The sequence below is a fragment of the Chelon labrosus genome, assembly GCF_963514085.1.
Source record: "Chelon labrosus genome assembly, chromosome: 11".
In the NCBI taxonomy this organism is placed as follows: domain Eukaryota; kingdom Metazoa; phylum Chordata; class Actinopteri; order Mugiliformes; family Mugilidae; genus Chelon; species Chelon labrosus.
Genome location: NC_140344.1, coordinates 15977255 through 15999868, shown reverse-complemented (window position 1 = coordinate 15999868; position 22614 = coordinate 15977255).

Below are 22614 nucleotides of genomic sequence, written 5' to 3'. Positions count from 1 at the left end.
CATTGACAAGACAGAGCAATTAATCATCCCCAAATACTCCCGCCGTGCAACAGACGACCCTTGCAGAACATGCTGCCACGGAGGGTGTGCAGGTGTGAATCAAGCTGCAAGAAAAATTTTCAGAGCCAGTCTCTTCCTCAATCTTTCTTGTTTGTCATGGCTATCTCTATATTCAACAGAAATCATACATCTAATCCTTGCTCCTGTCCCGTTTCTGAACGGGAGATATTGTCTGGCAGTAAATCAACTTCGACTACGCCGAAACTCGCCGCAAATGTGTGTAAAATATTATCGTTGTTACAAGGTGATGTTAGGATGTAGAAGAAAAAGGTAAATGCTTTGCCTCATTCTGATAAAATACAATAAAAAAAAAAAAGTGATTGCTTGGCAAATTTCCAAATTTTACTATTCTTATACAGTATAGGGTGGTTTGATCTCAGTGGTTCGGGTTTTTAAAGTTAACCTGGGATTTAAATGTGATGTACTTTTAGATTAGGAAGGGGTAAAGGTCATCAAATACACTCATTAATATTTGGCCACTCTGAGACATAAGAACCCTGAATCAAGGTTTTGGACACACAACACTTTAATATTATTAAAGGTTCCCATAAAATCAAACCAGCCATTTAAGTATTTTTATAAGATACGTCTTGAGGGTATTCTTAATGGTATTTAGAGTTTATTTTCGTAAAAAAACAGTTTCGTTCAATGACGAATAGAATATAAAAACTATGAATACACATCTGGAAATCATGCACCTAATCTACAATCACAGCATGCAGCACCACCACTATATGTATATACAGCACAAAATTATAAATCATAACAAAAGTGAAAATACGAAACTTGAATGGGTGCGCGGTCTTCAAGCGTCCAAGCCAACAAAAGCGATATCACCTTAAATCAGACAGTAAATAGTCGTATTTTATATCAGGAGACATTAGCTCCCACTTGTTTTCATAACCCTGGAGCAAGAGAAGATTGTTGAATTTCACTGAAAACCATCTGCTTGTTCCGAACAACAGGGGATAAGAACATACTGAGGTGGAAGCTCTCCAGATAGCTTGCGTTGGCTTCTGATTCTTTTGCCTTTAACGTTCCTTCTGGCATCCGGTCTGTGGAGACACCACATCCATGGACCTATGGGGAGGTCCGACTTGTTGATACGATGTTATATCGGCTGTCCGTTTGTATATGAGTGGAACATCTAATCCGAACCGTTCGTGTCTCGCAATCGCATTTTCTACAACGTGCACAAGAAGGTTCCTCGGGGATACGTCTTTTAATCAAAGGAATGTCCAGCACTTTAATTTGGTCCAGGTTATACAAATGGCACACCTTTATTTAGGCGCTGCCCCTAAAGCCAAGGGCAATTTAAAGCACAGAAAATAACACCATTGGTTGTATGAACATCTGCTCCCTGGGTATTTGATTTCCCAGGCAGATGTTAGGCCCCAGCTGCTATCACGAGATAATTTGTATGTTTGTGGAGAGAGCTCCCATTTGGCTGTTCTGCTGATGGTTATGTCTTCCTTTCCTGAATCAGTCAGCTTCATTGTTAAGTATGTTTTACAGTCTCACCCACCCTGTTGCCCTCTGTGCCCCAGACTGTGTGAACCCACCAGAACATTTTAAAATATTTTATCAAAGCGAAGATCAGGTGAAATATTTGCACACGCCATTTACAGTACATGTTTGTGTGCACTTACTGCATATTGAGCTGTGCATTCTTGCATGATTTAAGCAGAGCTAGACTACGCTGGGCCAGTAAATCAGCCGGTCCTATCTTAGCACAGACATATCAGTATTCAGTCCAGTTCAGTACAAATGCTATTTCTTCTTTAAAATCGACAGCGAAAAGATTATTAGGCAATATACCATTGACTGATTCTCTCAAAAGCAGCTGCTATGTCTCAAACTGTTAAATGTCTGGACTGATGGCAAGCTTAAAAAAAAAAAAAAAAAAAAAAAGGACGCATCGTTCAATGATTCATCAGTGACCTTGTCCCACCCATAATGACAACACAGGAGTCAAATTGATACTCCCACAGAAACCAAAATCAACAAGATCCTTTTATTGATCCTGTCATGTTAAGAAGTTGCCAAAGGTTGGAACATCCTCCCCGGAGCTACTGTACCTGTAACACTATCTGCAGGGATGCGCTGCATATGGGCATGCGGTAAAACAAAAAGGTTACAGTAGATAAAGATGCAGTGTTTCCAGAGATAACGTGATCACATATGATAAACTGTGGAGAAAAAAAAAAAAAAAAGAAGGCTTTCTCTTCATATTAGGCAAAATAGAGAAAATTGCAATTACTTCACACATGCACTGCAACATGAGATAAAGTAAATCTAAATTAAAGGCAGAATTGTTTGATACTGATCAGATCCAAATGAGCAGCTATCACGAGTGCATACTGTATTTTGCAATCAAAACCCTCTTGTTCTGTGTCATCAGCGTAACGTTATTACGACAATAGAATCAAATACAAATGCACGGCCGTGTGCTCCAAACAGTAGCTGCTCCTTAGCCTCACATTATGGCCAGTTCAGGTGCAGGTACTGTCATCATCCGCGAAAGAGTAAGTAGCGTGCAAAAAGATAACTCAAAGGAGATTAGTCCCGCGGCTGACCCAGAGAGAAAACACTGTAGCATTATCTCCCGGAGGAGACGCATGTCAGAGCCTCACAGGTCTTAACTGACCCCACCACTCCCCACTTTTGTTGAAGGCTTTAAATTCTCCCCTCCCAAGTTCAGAGTCGATTTGTTATCAAATCAAGCGTCGAGCGTCTGATTCATTGCTATTCAGCACTCTGGCTGATTTATATGCAGAATGTAAAACAGATGCCTTATGCGATACATATTTATGGTGAGCCCTGCTCTCACAAGATTTATTATAGGTTCTTTCATCGGGGTGTGCATGAGCTGTGCTGTGATGACTTGTATTTCCTCTCAGCTGCCAATGCCAAACTCATTAAAAAGAGGTGTGACTATTAATATACATTGTAATACTGACAGCGCCTAATTTATAACCCAAGTGCACGTTTGAGGTTGCTTCTTTTCCGTTCCTCTCATTGTTGGGGTGGGGGTAGTGATCTTTTTGTATCTTCATACACGTGCGTTCATCCTCGTGTGTGCACATGTGCTTGTGTGCATGCCTATATAGTCCATGTATCATGCAAATACACACCATTTTTCAAATGCTTTTTTTTTTTGTACGCTTATTATATCTCATATTGATTTATTGGGTGTAGTCCCTTGACCCTTATATACTTTGCTCCGGGCAATATGAAGACCACATCATGGAAAGTTCTAGCTTACAACAAGCTCCTACTAACCAATATTATAAGAATACACATCCATGTAAACAGGTTATTTAATAAAAAGGCTGTTTTCTAATATATATGTTCACTAACTCTGTAACATCATGCTGCAAGGGTGCTTTGGAAATTACATTTATAATTTTCAATACCTTTAGGCAAATTAAAGTAATAAAGCATCACAAAACATTAAAAACATCCCCTACACATGTTCGCACACTCACACACAGACACAGGTAAGCAGTCATGCTTGTGCATAAAATATGAATCAGGGAGCGCTGTCTTATTACTCATCTCACTTGTTATTACCAGTGGTTTCTAGCCAGTCGCAAAGCGTAAGGGCACATCAACAATTGTTCGTAACAGGTGCAGTAAAACCAGGTCAGGTTAAAGTGCTGCGCCAGGTGACTTATGTATTTCAATACAAGTCCTGTTCATTACTGCCACAGATTTTCCACAACATACAGTTTATAGTGACCTCCTAACTTTGGAAGAGAAAATGTAATCAAACGCCGCCGCCGCCGCCGCCAGTGTTGCAGGAGTTTTTTTTCTTTTGTTGTTGTTGAATTCACAGCGGGGTTAAACACATTCTGACCAGGTGACGGTTTATTTTATGTGGAAAAATTAAAACAAAAAGGAGAAGTGACCACACAGAGTGCAAACAAGGCAGGGTGGATATAGAGAAACTTGGAAAAACACACGCCCACAGAATGTTCGCATATTTAGGTCCACATCTCTTAGGCAACCCACTAAAGCATAAATCTAGTTAAAAATGCCGTATTTTTAAGCTGAACTGCTATAAAAGGAAATGGTAAGATTTTTAGAACAAACATTTTGACTAACCAGCTTTTAATGAACGCAGTTATATTTGCACTGACCAGTTCATCTATCCACGATCAATGAGACCTATAAATAATAATTCAGTGATGATTCTGGAGGATGTAGTTTGAGGTGCTGTTAAAACCGGATTGAATTAAACTAGTATTTTTGTTATTTAGCCTAGCCTACTGACTGAAATGTGTTTGTCAAAATAACAGAAACATACACCAATCAGCCACAACATTATGAACACCGATAGGAAGAAATAACATTGGCCATCTTGTGACAATGTTCTGCTGAGAAACGTATGGACCTGGCATTCGTGTGGATGTTACTTAGACATGTACCACCCACCGAGACCAGACCAGGCAGACCAGACCAGCCATAGTAATGACACTCCTTGATGGCATGAAAAACAGCACAAGGTGTTGACCTGGCCTCCATACTCACTAGATCCCAAACTGATCAAGTATCTGTGGGATGCACTGGAACAAACCTGATCCACAGAGAGCCCTTCCCCTCAACCCATAGGACCCAAAGGCCCCCACTAATATCATTCTGTTGCAAGACACCACAGGACACCCTCAGAACACCCATGTCCATTCTCTAATGAGTCACAACTGACTCAAAACCATATCATCTGAAATGGAAACACAGCTGAATCAACAGCTCTATCAGTTGTTTGAAACTATCGCAGACTACTATAACCTTCATGAAGCTACTATATAGTGCAGGACTGTTATTCGAATTAATTAGTTTTTACTAGTGTTCCTAATGAACTGGCAAGTCAGTGTACAACGAGGTCAATATAATCATTCTCTGGCTGAACTGCTTCACAACAGTGTTGCATAATATGTGCGAAACCCTTGAAATCCTCAGAGCTCAGAACAACTACAGACTTTCCTGCCTCCTCTCAAACTTCTGCGAGTTGTTCCAATGCCACACTCGTGTCATGTGGAAGTTTCTATAATCACCAGTTTCCTATTTGTAAATACCATACACGTCAACACGTCTGTGTCATAATTATTAATTATTTCTCTGAAAGCTTTAATATACCAAACTTGGCACTAAATAATACAGAAGGGGCTGAAAAAGCAGGCCAATAAAAATGCCTCATGTCAGCTAAAGTCTGTTTTTCAATTAACTTAAACGTTTATGGGAGAAATGTTTTAATCATCATTCTGAGTTATCCAGCGAAGAGTCGTGAGGATGAGATTCTCCGTCTCAAACGCGGAAAACATGTTACAATCATTAAACGCAGCAACATTGACTTTAACTACCACTATTACTGAAGTTAATGTCTTTAGACACCAGTGATTGGCACGGTGGACATGCCAAATCAGTGGGGGGCTCCAGCAGCACACTGTGCTGACCGATCACATGCGTAATATAATGATGATGTGTAAATCTGGCAGATTATGTAATGTGAAGTGAACGTTTCAATCATCAAGAGGTGAATAAACGTCAGTAAATTCTTTAGCGCTTTAAAATTCTCTATGCAGCTGCTGTGTGAGATGTGCCTTGGCTACAGTCTGTGCATATGTACTGTACGTCTGCAACACAAATGGACTTTCTGTATAGTATTTCATGGTCTCTGCAGTAACTCTTGAAAGACACCCACACCATGACAGCACTGTGTCGGGTCAGTTTAACTGGCAAATCGAATTATGTCTGCAGTTTGGAATTGTATCATATAGTGTTGTATCATTGTTATACAAGTGGGCAATTCTTATTTTTGTCCCTTAAAAACTTGTCTCCCAGTCATTTTAAATGAGAAAACCATGTCTGTGTCTGAACTGGGTGTCTCAGTCTATCAATAGTATATACTATCAATATTACCTGAAGCGGTGCCATCCTACGATACAATACAATACGATACGATACGATACGATACGTCGATGTCTATTTTCTTCTGTTTTATGTGTGAGCATATATGTGACTAATCTATTTTCAACACTGTGTCTGAAACACCCAGTTCAGACACTGACGTGGTTTCCTCATTTAAAATGATTGGGAGATTTTAGTGTGTCCACCATCCAACGATACGATACGATACGATACGATACACGGTTCTATGGGGAACTTTGACTTGGAGTGCACATATTTCCACCATAATGATATAAAACAAAAAATAAACACCACACACATAAACACTCCCAACACATACTGTATCAAATCTCTATCTACTAACTGCACATATTGCACATTACACCTATGGGTAATATAAAATGTGATAAGAACACCATGAAGCTGTCGCCTGACCCCCGCAGCGTCAATCACCATTGCCGCTAATGGCGAAGATGTGAGCGGTTATCGGGGTCTGTGCGACAGACGACTGGAAAATTTCCTTCCAATCTATCTTACTAATAATATTAATCATATAAATTAGTCATGTGCGATGGGTTAAAGAGTAGCTTCTCGAATTCAGAGTTCAGAATCAGAACCTGGAGCTTATAAAGCAGCCCTTGTAAAGCGAGCATTTGCTTCTCAAGCAGGATAAGTTTCATTATTAAACCAACTGCAGATACTTCACGGAGGAAAGTCAAGTTCAGTGCCACTCACTCCCACAATATTTGTTCACGTTAGGTCTGTTAAGTTCAATACAGTGCTTAAGTTAGAAAAAGATCAGCTCATTGAATAGTGATTTATAATTGAGACTACTATCAATATCAACATTATTCAAGGCTTTGGTTTGTGTGGTGACAATGAAAAAGTTGTGCAGGTTTGGCAACGCTACATTAGAGAAATACCAAGGAAGGGTGTGCTAGGACAGCTAGCGAAGCGTCACAGCTTATGGGAAACGCAGTCTGACATTTTACAGTACTCTCCCAAGGAAAATCAGAACAACAAGGAACTTTCTCTTCCATGGTCTCCGGTTTAGTCATGCAATGGACAATACAGGTTGTGCGCTTCTTGCCCAGTGCCAGCTGCGATAGTCTCCAGCCCCCTGTGACCCTTTACAAGATATTATACACCGTTTAAAGACAATGGATGGACAGATGGATGGATTCCTGTTTACCAGAGTATCACAAATAGTTTCACAATGATGGACTTTTTAAATCACTTGCATAACAGCTTCAACGGAAAGAAATGTGAAATTATCATTAGTAAAATTCAATTCAGAGGTCCAGTGACGGTCAGTGGAGTGAAGGGAACAATGCAATTTAATGACTAACAGATAATTTAGGGTATATCCAGGAAGTGTATATCCAGTTCTTGGTCAATATTTGCACAGACTTTGGAAAGAGACATTACTAAGTTTTACTAACGCCTTTTAACATTAAAGACTTTCCTTTTATGATTCTTCACAGGACCTCTTAGTCTTCAGACACATGGGCAGAGATGTGTGCAAATGGTCTGTTGCTTTTGTAAGCCATCATATAAAATACGGCAGCAGGTAAGACAACAGAGCAGAGTAGAGTAAAACGATTTTGTACTCTTATCTCCAAGCGGCTCAAAATGCGTCCCTGCCATCTATCCCCATTTCTGGCTCTGCATCTCTCCCTCAGCCCACACTTGAGGTGCTTTTATGTTACACGACCACTCGAATTTGAGCCCAGGGGGACTCTGTGGGTCCCCGAGCGAGAAAGCCCCCAAAAATCTATAGACCAGATGTATGATGTTATATGGTCAAACTGGCAAACACAAAAGGTCTAAAAACAAAAGCCATGAATTAACCGAGAGGCTTTCAACGGTGTGTTTTCAAAACAGCCCAGCTGAGAGCTCAGATGCCTCTCCTCCTCCTTCTCAGTCACTCCCTCGCTGCAGCCTTGCTCTCAGCGTCGCCCCGTCTCTCCCTTCTCCCTCACTCGCCGTCTCCCCCCTTCCTCCGTCTCCTCCTCTCTGTCTTATTCTCTCCCTGCCACCCCCCGAGACTAAATGCTCAAAAAGAAAAGAAAGGACACCATTTTTGCTAATTAGTCGAGGACTTAACAGGCGCAGGATATGCTGCCTTAGTTTTTCATCTGCTGTCCACGGGCTGTCGACTGTCCTGTGAAGTTGAGCCTGTGTGGCTAAAAGTAGAAGAAAGGAGCAGGGTAGACACACACAAATGCCTCAGTGGAGATCCTGAACAGGCCTCCAGTGGGGGTTGAGCTCAAAATGGGGGCCAATCATTAGTATTTAACATTTGGGAATAAAGAAGCCTTAAATTAGAAGTGTAAATGGCTCTGTGCCCCACCTCCATCCTTAGAAATTTTCACAAGCTTTAAAAAAAATAATAATAATAATCTGAGGGGTTTTTTTCCTTGCTATATTTGTATGTGTTGAGCTGCATGTGTGGTAACAATAAAAAGGAGAAAGAACACCACTAGTATTTTAGTAATTAGAGTTCATACTACACTTAACACATTTGGTACTACACAGAGAGGCTTCAAATACATATCGGACTCATGAAAAAACAGATTCATGTGAATATCGGAGTTAAAATCGGTCGACAAGTCAAACTCCGTAAATCAAATTACCTAAATTTGTGCAGTTACGGAAAAACTTGCATACAGTAGTGACACTGGCACATAATAGGGATGTGCACTATACATACAGGTTGGTGGTAATGGTGGACAGTTATCTTTAGTGTTAATCGTAAAATGCTGTATAATTTCATAATTTTCTTATAGCGGACCTTTAGTAAATAGATCTCTCAGAATAAAAACAGTTTGTACAACTGGTGAAATATTCTGCTTTTATATGAGGAAATAGACTCAACTTTGGCTACGTCTACTTTATGTTTTCTCGCAGCTGAAAGTGAAATAAAGTCAAAGCTCAAGGTATAAATCTCATTTACATTTCAGAAAACCACCAGGTCAGGTACAAGGGTATTCTAAATATATGTATTCGTAATCCCATTAACATATGCAGCACTATAGCAGGCCGCTTTCAACTGTAAAGCCCCCCTAATACCCGTAACACATTTCACGTCATCGAGTCTGGGGAGGAAGCTGACGTGGTAAGCCAGAGGTTTGGAGAGGCACAACAAAGTGGAAAATTAACAGAGTGGAAACTTAATAAAACAGTTGTTTCACTGCAACACAACTCGGGGTAATTCCCGCAGGAAGGGAAAGGCCAAGAGCAGAGGAACGGCAATGAGACTTGCCGCAGAGTCCTCTGCTGTGTGAGGACAGGAAGTCAGGGGTGAGGAGAAGGAATCTGAGAGTCAGAGTTCAGCAATCACTATTAAGAAGAGAAAAAAAAAAAAAAACGTGGGTGTCTCTAGCTCGTTACAGCCTCTCAGCGCTTCAAGTTAAGTTGAAATGCTTTGTCCCCCCCCACCACCACCACCACGATAACCGAGTCAGATAAAACGTCTGGCAGAGGAGCAATTGGTGGTTCTGTTGTCACATCCTAAAACACTTGTACTACCGAGATCTCCGTTATACTGCACGCTAAAAGGAACGGGATAAGAAACGGTACACGGCTGCTGGCATTCCCGGCTACTTTTCTCAAATGGGTGTATTTATCAGAGATGTAAGACACACATCCTATTAAACCAAGGGCACCAGAGAAATTCCTCACATGATCACCGCAGCCCCATAACTGTCTGGGACAAAAATGGAGGCTGCGCCGTATGTCAGTTATATGGAGCAATAACCAACTTAAAGAAGTGTGGTAATAGAGCCATTTACCTGAGCCTGAAAAAGGAGGAGAGAGGACCCCACCCCAGCAGCTACACATACACTCTCACACACTCACACAAACAGGGGCTTATGCACAAAAGCACACAAACACGTATTTAAAGTTATTTGCTTTTTATAGGCTTGTTTTTGCAAAACAAACTTAACTATTGTACAGTAAGATCCATGGGACACTATGCAAAAATATACAAATTAAAACACACTGCATCGACAAGCATTATTATTAATATTTTTTATTTAAATTTTGTTATTAATGATGTAATTATAATTGGGTTTGCATGCGACTCTTGCTGCATCGGGTTCTTTCAGTACAAATATGTTGTTTCATGCCTGGAGGTCTGTGCTCATTTTCAATAGTTTGTGGACGACTTTAAACTTTTTTTGCATTATTCTTTAACTTTTCTTTTCTTTTTTTTTTAGATCATTGAAGACTGATTTATAATTAAGACTACTGTCAATATCAACATTATTCAAGGCATTGGATCGTGTGGTGACAATGAAATGCTGTGTGGGTTTGGCTACGCTTAGCCCTAAATTAATGAAATTTGAAATACATAAATAGTTATTATTCTTTTACTTTTTTTCACCCGTCTACTCGTCTGTTTTAGTGTGTCGACCTTACTTAGATGTCTTTTTTTTTTTTTTGGAGTTACACATGAATTAAAACCCATAATAGAAAGTAGAAATAAATAAATACTGAGGAAACTGAAATGACTTATTTTTTTGCCACTGGCCAGTCGTGAAGCTTTTGCAACGATGACGAGCGAGGAAGCACAAATTAAATGATTAATTGCCTTTACATTAGTTACATGCATTGTGCTCTGCCTGTTTAAATACACACAATTCATCAAGTCATCACATGATGGTGCACTGTAGAGGATTGTGTGTAAGGTCTGGTCTATACAGTTAGACGCTGCACCTCTGCAGCGCTAAAACAACAGCGTGTCATGACGTATTACCCGAGTGAGAATAAATGTTTTGTTGTTGATGTTGTGGTTCGTCTTGTTATTGTTGTACACATCGTGCCGGCCGTTCTTGTCACACAAATCAGCTCGCACATTGACTTGTGTTATTGAAACTGTTAAAGGCTGCTGATGCAGGAAGGTGAACACGCAGTAGCTTAACTCATTACGCTGACTCTTTCCCTCTTCTCTTTTTTTTTATTTATTTTTTTTGACAAGCGGCGCAGAACCGCTGAGTAATCCGACTCCGATAAACAGCACAAATCAAAGATTGATAAAACAGAAGAAATAAAAGAGGCAGGGGAAAAATACAAACACGGCTGTTACCAGTCAAGATTTAATCTGTTGTAGAAAATGCATGTGCGTGGTATATTAATAATTATTTCTGTACAGGAGCAAAATAATAAAGATAAAGGAGGAGGAATTAACTTCCTTACAGTATGCACATGCCGCCACTATTTTGTCTCCATTATTTTTGAGCACAGTTTCATGAGTGCACAAGCAGGGAGAGTGTGTGAGTGTGTGTGTGTGTGTGTGTGTGTGTGAACAAGCATGTTGTTCGGGAGACAGGCAGGATTATGCTCTGAAATCCTCTGAACCGGGAGCAGCGGGGGCCACTTGAGGCAGGGCAATTGGGCAGACTGTGAAACAGGTCTCCAATAGAAACGTGCTTATTTATGTAATCATGCAAGAAATATCTATTCTATTGCTTGTGAAAGCATCTAAGATGGGAACTCCAAGCTTCTCTCGCCCCTGATTCCGGATCAAAATAGCAGTATAACTGCTCCCCCTGGTGTGCTTATCACTGCACTGCCTGGGAGAATAATCTGTGGTGTAATTAGTATGCACCCTCAGGTCAAAGCACTAACTTGGTAGGAGTGCATTTTCACATAATTCTGCGGCTCAGTAGCCTTTCATTCACCTCTCCTGGCAGCTAGAAAATATTGCACCGTATTCCCTTCGCTGAAGTGAATAAAAATGAAAAGAGAAATCCTCCAGAACCCACAATGTGCACCGCTCAATTAAAAACACGCCGTATCGCAGTCATCTTTTAAGCAAGTTTTTGGGTGTCGATGCTGAAGAATTCAAAATCTACCTCTCTCCGAGGAACGGGCCGACCCTCTCTCCTCTCTCTATATCCCTCTCCTTCCTCCACACACACACATGCACACATACACAAACTCGTGTACAGACAAAATGCACTCCTCATAATTCAGCAAGCTCATAAATCACAGCAGGTTAATGCTCCACAAAACCTCTTCAACATCCTTTAAGTGTTAAATCATCACTTTGAGGAGGGAGTGGAAGAAAACGCAGGAAAATGGGGCAGGAGAGGAGAGGGTAGGAGATAGTGCCGTGTACTTTTTATTTTTTTTTTTTCTTCTCCCAAGAATGAAGTCTGTTAGTGCGTAGATCTAGCCCTTCAGTCAAATATGTTGCCATGCAGGGGGATTAGAGGGTCTGCAAAGCACTAGGTCTTGACCTGCAAGCCTTGGAGCCTGGCTGTAACCTGACCCAATACCAGGTGTATGCCTGTGGGTCAAAGGGTTGGGAAAGCATGCAACAAAAGACAGCCCCTCAATAAAACCCTCACTGCTCCAATTAACCATTTTAAACCTTGTTTTCAAGCCCTCAAATAGCTCCTGCAGTGTACGAGCACAAGATGCAATGCGCGGCGAAACGCCTCGTATTACCTTAATTGTGGAAGCCCACACAAATGTCAACTAAATGAAATGTGTAGCGTGTATATATCCTAATAGAGAGAATGTTAATGGCATGCTTACTCCCTGCACCCGCCCGGCTTTGCTTTTACTTTCAAAATAATTTACTGCGCCTTTAAAGCACCCCGTCATCTGCAGCCAGAGACCCATAACTGTCATGTGAGTCGATCATTTACCGGGCGATCTCCTAAGTGTTACGTGTTAATGGGTGGAAGCTGCGGAAAACATAGGGAAATAACTAACACCTACAGAACCAACAGATCATCTCTGCAGAATGGAAAACTGTATCATTTCATAACACATTCAGGGCCGCGGCAGTTAATCAAGCTACCTGCCAAGAGAGCGGCCATTTCTCAAGAGCGTGTCACAGGAGAAGTCTTTAAGTACGCTCATATGGGACTGAATAACTGAGTGGGATTCTTTTTTCACTTACATTAGTTGTTGACACTGGGGAATTTGAAACATTATATTTTCTGGTGACAAGGTTAATGTAACATAATATAAGCCGCTAATACTCTAGTGCTTATTTCTGGCCAAAAAGGATACTTGATTTTGGATGTATTTAAGACTAATTGTTGAAACGGGGAGGATTAAATAATATATAAACTCGCGCACAGGGTTCCATGCTTAACCATTTCCAGACATGATCAATTTTCTACATTGGATCCGAGATGTAAAATAACAAAAATACCTCTGTAATTATAGTCCTCATTACTTCAGTATTTATTAGGCATTCCGGGCTGGGGTGACCTGCTGGCTGAAAGTGACTACACTTGGATAAGTCCACGACTGGCCGGCCTCAGAGGGTTATTAATTGCTCCAGCATGCTCTTGCACAATGTGTTTGGATAGGTGTTTCTCGTAGCTAACAAAAAAGCCTTTGTATTGCTTCACTTTAGTCTGTGACTCAATTAGGGAAGGAAATGAGAGTAAATACAAAAAGCTATTGTCTTTCGTCAAGCCCCAGCTTCGGGCTGAAGATGTTGCATAACTTTACAGTATCTTCTGTAATGTGGATTACCATTTTTAGCCGCGGCCAAGGAGATGTGAGGGATCAGAGAGTGGGACAAAGGGATGACGGGGTATTGGCGACAGCAAAAGCAACAGAGCAACAATGTTAGATGACTGTGGTGGTGCTGGAACACAGTTTCAGTGGTGTTCAGTTTACCTTCACACAGGTTAAATACACACTGCAAATCCTGGCTTTTGAGAATATGGAGCCAGAACTGATTGTATTCTTGAGTGACGACTAACCAGTCTCCAAAATACTCCAAAATAGTAAGTGGAACAATCTCAGTTGAAGTTTTATTACTACAAATCCACCGTGGCTATGTTTACATGCACAATATTTGTTGTGATCATTTTTCTGATTGCAGATTCCAACTTAACGTTTTACATGGACACTAAATGACATAATAAAATGAGATGTATGTGTTTACGTGCTTCAAAACACCAACAGTGATGTAACTGTTTCGACCGAAGCATTTCTATCCCACTGTGAAAAGTCAAATCTGCTGGAAACACAACAAAAGGAGACTTATATTTCCCCCTGCTTTACCGACAACAATGAAGTCATTCAATGGAAGAAGATGACCAAGACAGGACCGAGAAGGACTTACTGCTACAGCGCTGCCCACATCAATTCCGACTTCATTCATCTTTTCAAGCACCGAGTTTGAACAAATCGTTGTTTTGCCACCGCCATGTTTCTGCACCTCCTGGAAACTAGACTAACACGTCTATAAAGTTTATCCCACGCAGAGTAAACATGCGACAATAGGATGGATTTATTCCGACCAGAAAGAAAGGACCGCATCAAGCTCTAACGTGGTCGTTAGGCGCTAATATTTCTGCAGCAACTGTCTCAATCTGATCTGACTGAGGTGGTTACATGAAGCATTTCTGTTCCGTTTGGGCTAATATTCGTATTACTGGTGGAATACTAGTGTCCACGTAAACGCAGCCAGTGTCTGTGAAAGCATTTTAAATCATCTTGAGTGCTGGTGTCACAACTGGTGTACTTCTGTCAGCATGCAGATACATCACTACTACTCCATCGAAATCTTAAAAACATACACGCCTTTCAGACAGTTTCCTTTGTAGCGGCGCGTTGACAGTCTGCTTTGTCCCTCTGTTTTCACCTCTGTGTGTCTCTCCCTGCCTAGCTCCTCTCTTTCACTCTACTAGCCCTGGAAAGGGGTTTCCTACTGAGGCAAATTCCAACGTGCACTTGCCAAGTGACCCATGACCATGGGCGGACAAGGTTACCAGTCCTGACTTTTACAACCGTTTCTGCCTCCATGCTAGTCTCTGCGTCTGCCTGCCTGAAATAGCAAGTCGCTGAGGATACTGTTGTAATGAAAAGTGTGGAACTGAGAGGCTCAGGACAAACCTGCTGCTCCGATGCCCTCCAGGCTCAAGCTGACAAAAACATCAAGACAATGACAGCAAAGTATGAGAGGTGAACAAAACCCCAAAGGATGTTAGAGAGATGGGAGAGCAAAAGGTGACAGAGCACTAGAATCTGCTCGCTAAATAAAAGTGCAATTTAGCACCTTTATGGGTTCCTTGTCTTGTACGCCACACCTGTGGGGTAGAACTAATAGGTGCAGTGTAAAGCCCTTTCTGCGATGTGGAGCCCTCTACATATGTCTGCTGTAGAAATGTAACACTATACACAATACTGTCTGTCTGACCTGTACATGGGCTGTATCATAGTTAGCCCTTCAGCTCTTTGTGTCATTTAACCACTGGTTTTATAAAGGAAAGCAGAATGGACTGTTTTATGAATGGCAGAATACGGCGAATATATAGTAAACACACATTAAACTACACTCAAACATTCATTATAACGCTCCACAAGACTCAAAGGAGCTCTTATTTTCAATTAGGGATCCATTTTTCAAAATCCTCAGTGCTATCACGCACAGACAAATGTCCTTTCCCTTGTTTACAACAAGAAAAAAAACAAAAAAAACAACTAGATATAAAAAACAGCTCCGTCCCCTGTCGTCATGTACTGTAGTCTAAAATCTTTTTGCGAGTAACACAATGTGACAGCATGGTCAGTAAAGACTGATGTGAACTTCAGTCATGCAGAACATGGCCACTACAATCCCTGCTGGAGACACCGTGCAGTAAAAATAATCGCATCTACGACGCAATAAACTGTGGTTTAAAATATTATGGGTAATAAGGGGACATTCAGAAACACGAAACACGGGTGGCTTAACAATTTTATGGCGTAAGTATTACCATTTAAATCTTATGTCAGCAATATGAGTAAAGGGTTGTTGAGCACTGGCACCTTAAATCCTGGTCCTGGTCTGGGCTTATACGCAGATGTTGGAGTTTTCACTTGTTTTTTCTTCAATAAAATGGGCATATTTGTATTTAAAGGCTTAACAGGCAGCTTTGCAAATGAATGCGAATACTTTGCACCCACTTGCTGACAGACTTACTGAAGTGCAGTGGAGCAAAGCACCAAACTCCTGCACTAACAACCAAGACCAGATGATTAAGACAGACTGCAGCAAAAAAATAAAATGAATACAACAACTCTGGTTAGGGGAAGAAAATACCTCAGCCTATAAGGCTTCACATATTTAGACAGGAAGAAAAAAGTAAAATGCTTCCAAGTTTATGCAGTTAACTTAGGAAGTCTTAACCTAGTTCTTCTCAGCTAATCAAGCAAAAGATAGAAGTCAATAACAGTTTGAAAAGAGTCTTTTTGGATGAACAATTGATGCTGAACTGACAGAAATACTAGGATCAAATCATTAAAGACAACAAAAGATGTGTGGATGCTGAAAAGTGAGTCCTGGACTATTATTATTATTATTTTCATGGTTTGTTTTGGCATTGTAACTTACCATATTGCCCTTTTACTCACCACTAAGTTCCAGATACTGTACAGAATCTCAAGGCTTCAAGTAGCTTAACAATTTGTTTTGATTCATAATGGCTGTAACCTCGGGAGTACTCACTTGAGAAAAACAACATAAAAAAAAATTAAAAAAAGACCAATGCTAACAAAATGTTGGCCAGACGAGTCAAAAAGTTGTACTAGTGAAGTGTAGCATAGACCCAGATTAATGATAAAAATATAAATCGATCATAAACACACCAGTTAACTCATTTTGGGAGATCATCAAACCAAACTGCACACTTTCACATCCTAACTCATCGCCGTCCATCGCTAGAAAACAAATCCAAAATATTAGCAGGGTAACTGAACCATTGTCTTCCATCTATATTAGATGCAACGTCAGCTTCAGGTCTATATGATGTGCGTCACATACTTAAGAAAAGCCTTCATCCACAGTAGTGCCTCGATGGTTCCAAAAATCTAAAGTCTCAAAATAGCAAACAGACTCGAGAACAAAGCAGACAAAAGCAGTGAATGAGCAACGCAATAAAAGATTAATATTCCAATGGTTATTTTATTATGAATGCTCCTAAAAACACTGAAAATAATAGAGAAATAAAGAAGAACAAACTAAGAGTCAAACTAATATCGCCTGACGAGTCACGACTTTATGCAGCTCTTATTTCTACATGTTCTAGCCTATAAAGATTACATAAAGAGGAGCAAAAAGGAAGAGTATTTCTTCCATTTTATTTTATTTTATTTTCTGAGAATCAGATGAAGGGTGCGAAAGGAAATGTGTGAGAGAGAGGCATGCATGCATGCATTCATGGCAGGCGTCGCAGGAATGGCATAGTCGAGAGCGAGTGCGGTTGTTCATGAGAGTATGAGCTCCTGGTCTCCCGGGGTGCAAACCCTGTCAGAGAGATCATAATAAACTGTCATCTGTACAGCCAGGGGCTAAAGTTCCATGCTGGTGCTGAGACCACAGGAAGACTAAAAACACTAACTGATACCATGCTTTAGAGGGTTTCTGTACTCTGAACACACAAGCCTCCAGATAAGTGTGAACAGTTTTTTTTCTTAGCCCCTCAGAAATAACAGTGATGCAGGTTCAGACACTCTGGAAGCTCTATATACAGTATATGTGACAGGGGTTTCTATTATTGTGTCTGTCTTTGTTTATATGAGCGAGCATAGGCTCAATACAAAAAGAAAACCCTGGTTGTTTAAAGCTTTATTGTTTCTCAATACGCTAACTAGAGCTGCCAAAAGAACACCTCTCTAACACAATTTCAGCAGAAACTGAAACCATATGTCCGAGTTAACATATGCACTCACTTGCCAATTTATTAGGTACACTGGTGGAAACAAATGCATTCTAATCCAGGAGTCCTACACGAAACGGTCGCTGCAGCATTTAGCCGTTTATTAAACCGTTTTCATGTTGGAGGCTGTGGTTTGTAGCACTGTTGAAATGTATTGTGTTGTACTGGCGCGTTTCTATTATTTTGACATTTTAGTCAGTGGGCTACGCTACATAACACAAACACTATTGTGTTTAATTCAATAGAGTTTGACAGCACCGCAAACTACATCCTCCAAAGTGATCATACAGTTGAATTACTGCCTTTCTGACGCTGTCTCAACAAACACTGAACACGAAGGGTGACTGATCGCCAGACTGTTATGTTAGAATGCATTTGTTTCCACTTGTGTACTTAATGAAGTGGCAAGTGATTGCATAGCATAGTGCATCTAGGATGTGACAATGCAACCTTGCCTGCTACAAATTCGAGATTTATACAGACATTTTTAATGCATTATGAGTGGTAGTATAATTGAACTATCTTGCAATTAAGCAGTGTTATGTTGCAAGCTGCATGGGAGGCGGTAGAGGTTGGTGGTGGTCATAGAAAGGGTAGGACATATGTTTAGGCAACTTTTGAGCACTTAAAAATATAGCAAGATGGTAGATGTAAGGCAGGTCCATCTTTATATCTTTTATTTGAAGATAATCTTTATCAATGCCGCATCTGCCGACCCAATAACAAAAACTACAAATGTCACTTGCAGGCGTGGGGGGTCAAGTGTACATGCTCACACGCTGCAGTGTCATGTGAGGAATCCTTCACCAGCCAGCTCCCAATTTCATGGCGAATTTTCACCGGGGACTACATATGTTTGGGGAATGTAAAGTGAAGCGGCAGGGGGCAGTTCTCCTGGATTAAGTCCGCTCATCAGTTTATCATTCATCAGACAGCGGGGGAGTTTCAGCGCAGAGGAAAAAGGGAGAAGGGGGGGAAAGAAAAATCCCTAATTTTCTACAGCCATACCTTCCTTTGTACTTCAGGATTAACGACAGGGCTGAGAGAACCTGATGAGTGTAAAGCTTCAGAGGAGAGCAGGGTGAAAGAAAGCCAGATCAGAACAGAGATACCATTAGAGAATCTCATAAATCAAGAGTGCTTATGGCGGGGGAATACGCTCTAAAAGACCATCTGGACTTTCCAACCTTAACATTTATTTTGAGCTGCCTCCTCTGAGAATATGCTTTTAAGGACAGAGTTTTCTCCCATATAACTCCAGCTAAAGAGGCACACTTTTATGTTGTCTCGACTTTGTTCACTTCCTGTCAGTGATTAATAAGGAGTGGTCAAGTTTTAGATTTAAAAAAAAAATAAAAAAGAATGAATAAAATGAAGCAGGGGCTAGACAGTAGGACTGTACTGTGATTATTACTCCTGTGTCACCCGCTCTCCGTGATCATCATGTTCGAGTCAAGCTGACACCCAGACTTCTGAGAAAGATAAGTGCGACTCTGTCCGAGGCCTTCACAAGCCGGCCAACTTCCTGCAGACACCTCTTCCTTTCTGCGCTTCCTGATGTTATCATAATCCTGGACCCAGAGTGGACCTTTGTGGCTCATGGCCCCGTCTTCCGCTAGCACACGTGTGCGTCACATTATCTGTTGAGAGGCCAGACTCTGCATCCTGTCAGCTGGGGGAGGGGTTGCGCAGTAATGTCGGGAACAGGAAAAGGAAGTGGACATGACCAGGATTAGGTGAGAGAATGGAAGGAACAGAGTACAATATCTATCCACCGTCTCCTTCGATAATTTATAAACAACTGTCATATTTTCAAAACCTTAAAAAATAGCTTTTGTACTGTATCAGCACGGTTAAAGGCATCTATTGGGAACTAAACTGACTGACCCCTTGCTGCATACGTAGATACCACGGGCAGTCTGCAGCTGTAGTCTGACATGGCTAGTCCATAAGTGCAACAGGCTGAGCCGATGAAGAATGAAGGAGAAAGACAGAAAAATATGTGTGCGCACTTGCACATGTGGGTACGTTGGCCCTCCACTTGGCTGTAGCGGGAGTGAAAGTCAAGCCATGAGCTTGGTCTGGCTCTGCACACTTAGCTGGGCTTGGAGCTCTTATTTCAATGGATGCCTAAGTAGAGTTTGACTTTGAAGGCTTTGATCCGGAGGCAATGCTATGGCATTTGACTTCTAGCTAAAAAAAAAAAAAAAAAAAAAAAGCAGTGTGTCAGACCTCTGGGGTCACTGGGATCACTTATCGCGGCTGAAAATAACCAGTGGCAAGCCACGATTTGGGGAATCTAAAAGAGGGCTGACATTAGCAGGTGCCCCGAGGTGGAATAGAGACAGCTACAGAGCAGGTCACTGACCTTGGACCACAGAGAACTTCTTTTTCCTTTTCTTTTTTTTTTTTTTCTCAAACCCGAGGGCCTGGTTTCACTTAGCAGAAAGGTTCTTCAGCTAGAACTGGTGAACAACAAAACTACTTGGCCAAGTGTATAAAACACTGGAAAATGAGTGTCTATAAGCGGAGCAACACAGTTAGGTGCAAAGCTACTGTTGTTGTTTGGTAAAATCTCATAAATGTCAAGTGCCTATTTAGTATACAGGGAAGTATTACACCAATATGTAATATCCAATATTTAATATGTTGCAGTAGCAGTAAAAAATAAATAAATAGTGATACCATCTATGATTTAATGATTAAATAAGTTTTAAAGACTGTATTGCACATAAGTTTAGAAACTCTTAACTTTCAGATCAAAATATCCAAATACCAGATGTCTTCAGTCATACGTTCGCTGCTGGTTTAGAGAAAACAGTCTGTTTATATTAAGCGCCTACTGACTTTTATTTTAGAGGTTGTTCTGCCAACAAAAAAAGAAAATAAAGACCCGTTTCTAAGCAAATCCAGGAGAAACAAGAAAATACATGTGTCTGTTTTTTTAATTCTGCGAAAGAAAAACAATCGTTTTTAAGAGCATTTTCACGTTATTTGCCCCTCAAATCAATTAGCATCACACAAGGACAGTTTGAGAAAACACCCTTAATAAATAAATCACTCAATCAACTCCTTGCGACTTTTTTCGGCTTGGATCTACATAACTAGTAAAAAACACTGTTCAAACATTTTGATATAGGACCATGAGAGCTGCGGAATTAAGTTTCCACAAAAAATACTGACGCACTAACGACCGGTGCCAACTCGTGTTTCTATGTAAAGAATGGCGACACTGGTGGTCCTGGAGATAGATTATGTCACAAGGATCATATAGCATTACTGAAGCAACTCATACAACTCAACACCAGTAAGGCCCTGATCCTTGTGTGTGACACCAGCAGGTGCTCTTTACTCAAACTACTGAGAGGGTTTGGTTTTTTTTTTTTGGTAGCTTACAAGCATTGCCTCTACGGTAATAAATATCTGAATCCACATCCTGATGTTCCTAAAAAGGAATTAAAGAATTAATTAAATTATCTCCAAAGCTGGAACTGGATCAAATGATTTCCGAGTGGTGATCTGAAGAAAAAGATAAATAAATAAATAAATCATCCTTTGGGTTTTTGTTCACAAGAGGCAATACAGAGCCTTCGTAGCACACATGCATGAACATGCTTACTGCAAGTCGACCTTTGTCACACCACTGTCTCTGTCCCCTGTTGTTGCAAGTACCAAAAATCAATGGGGCACAGACGTACACAGCCTTGTTTACAAGCACAGCTGACAACACAGAGGATTACAACACAGACAAGTGGCAGGAAGGATTTCCAGCTACTGTATTCTCAAATCAAAGAAAAAACACAAGATAATTGAGTCACGTTGAGATACGTAAAGAGAATTAATCCATCTAAACGTATCTGTCTCATGATATATTATTTTTAGAAACAATCATTAACTGTAACACAAACGTTGTATTGTGGGGACAACTGCAGAATTATTATCATAAATGCAATCAGTGAAAAGTCACGAAATGCAACCATTGTGGTTTCAGACATTTAGCATGTTCATGAAACCCTCCAATGAAATTTGAAATGGATATGGATAAAAAAAACAAGACCTCTGCAGAAGAAATGCACCATTGTGAGATGTGATTAAAGAACTGTGTTGCACTTGGAGATGAAAATAGAGGGCGAAGACGCTTACTAAGCTAATACATGCTCCCAAGAGGACAAACCCATTTCATTTTCCCGACCCCGTGACCTCCTCTCTTTAGCCAAGCTTAGCTCCGAGAACAGCAAAATTGCCGGTGTGTTGTGTATTCGAACGCCTTTGTGTCCTAAGGTGTAATGAACACTGGGGGCTGCTAGGGAGGTTTTAGACTACTAGTCTCGCTAATCCCTAAACCACACACTACCCCTGACTCAGCTGCTGCTTGGCCAAATAAGAATGGAGTCCTAATAACGGCCCTGGTTGAATAATGTTCAGTTCAACCAACAGAAATCCAAAAGGCATCACTCGAAGCAACAAATCGTCACATTTGAGATGCTGGGATCTGATGTTTCCAACTGGAAATGAGACCTTGATCCAATAGATAGTTTGCAGTCTTGTTTTTTTTTTAATGCAAATATATTAACAAGCTTAATGACTGAGAAACTCCCCTACCATACTCTAATTTTGACTCAAAGCAATAATAAATTCAAATAGGCACTACAGCTAAACTAGTATTCCATTTATAATAAAGGCTTCTTTCCTTTTTTACATATCTGAACATGTATCATTGAGGTGACTAAGTTAAAATAAATGCTGATTTTGTGTATTTAAAAATAAAAAGAGGACAGGATTCCTCAAATAGTTATGAAACATATAAATATTTCTAAAAATACAGAGACATAAAGTGGTGCCGAAAAAAAGACTGTCCAATTTGTTGTGTGTTCTATGAACCCAAAAAAAATAAGTTCTTTAAACAACAAAAAGCTGCTTTTCACAGTAAAAAAAAAAAAAGCATAAAAATCCTAAAAAGGAA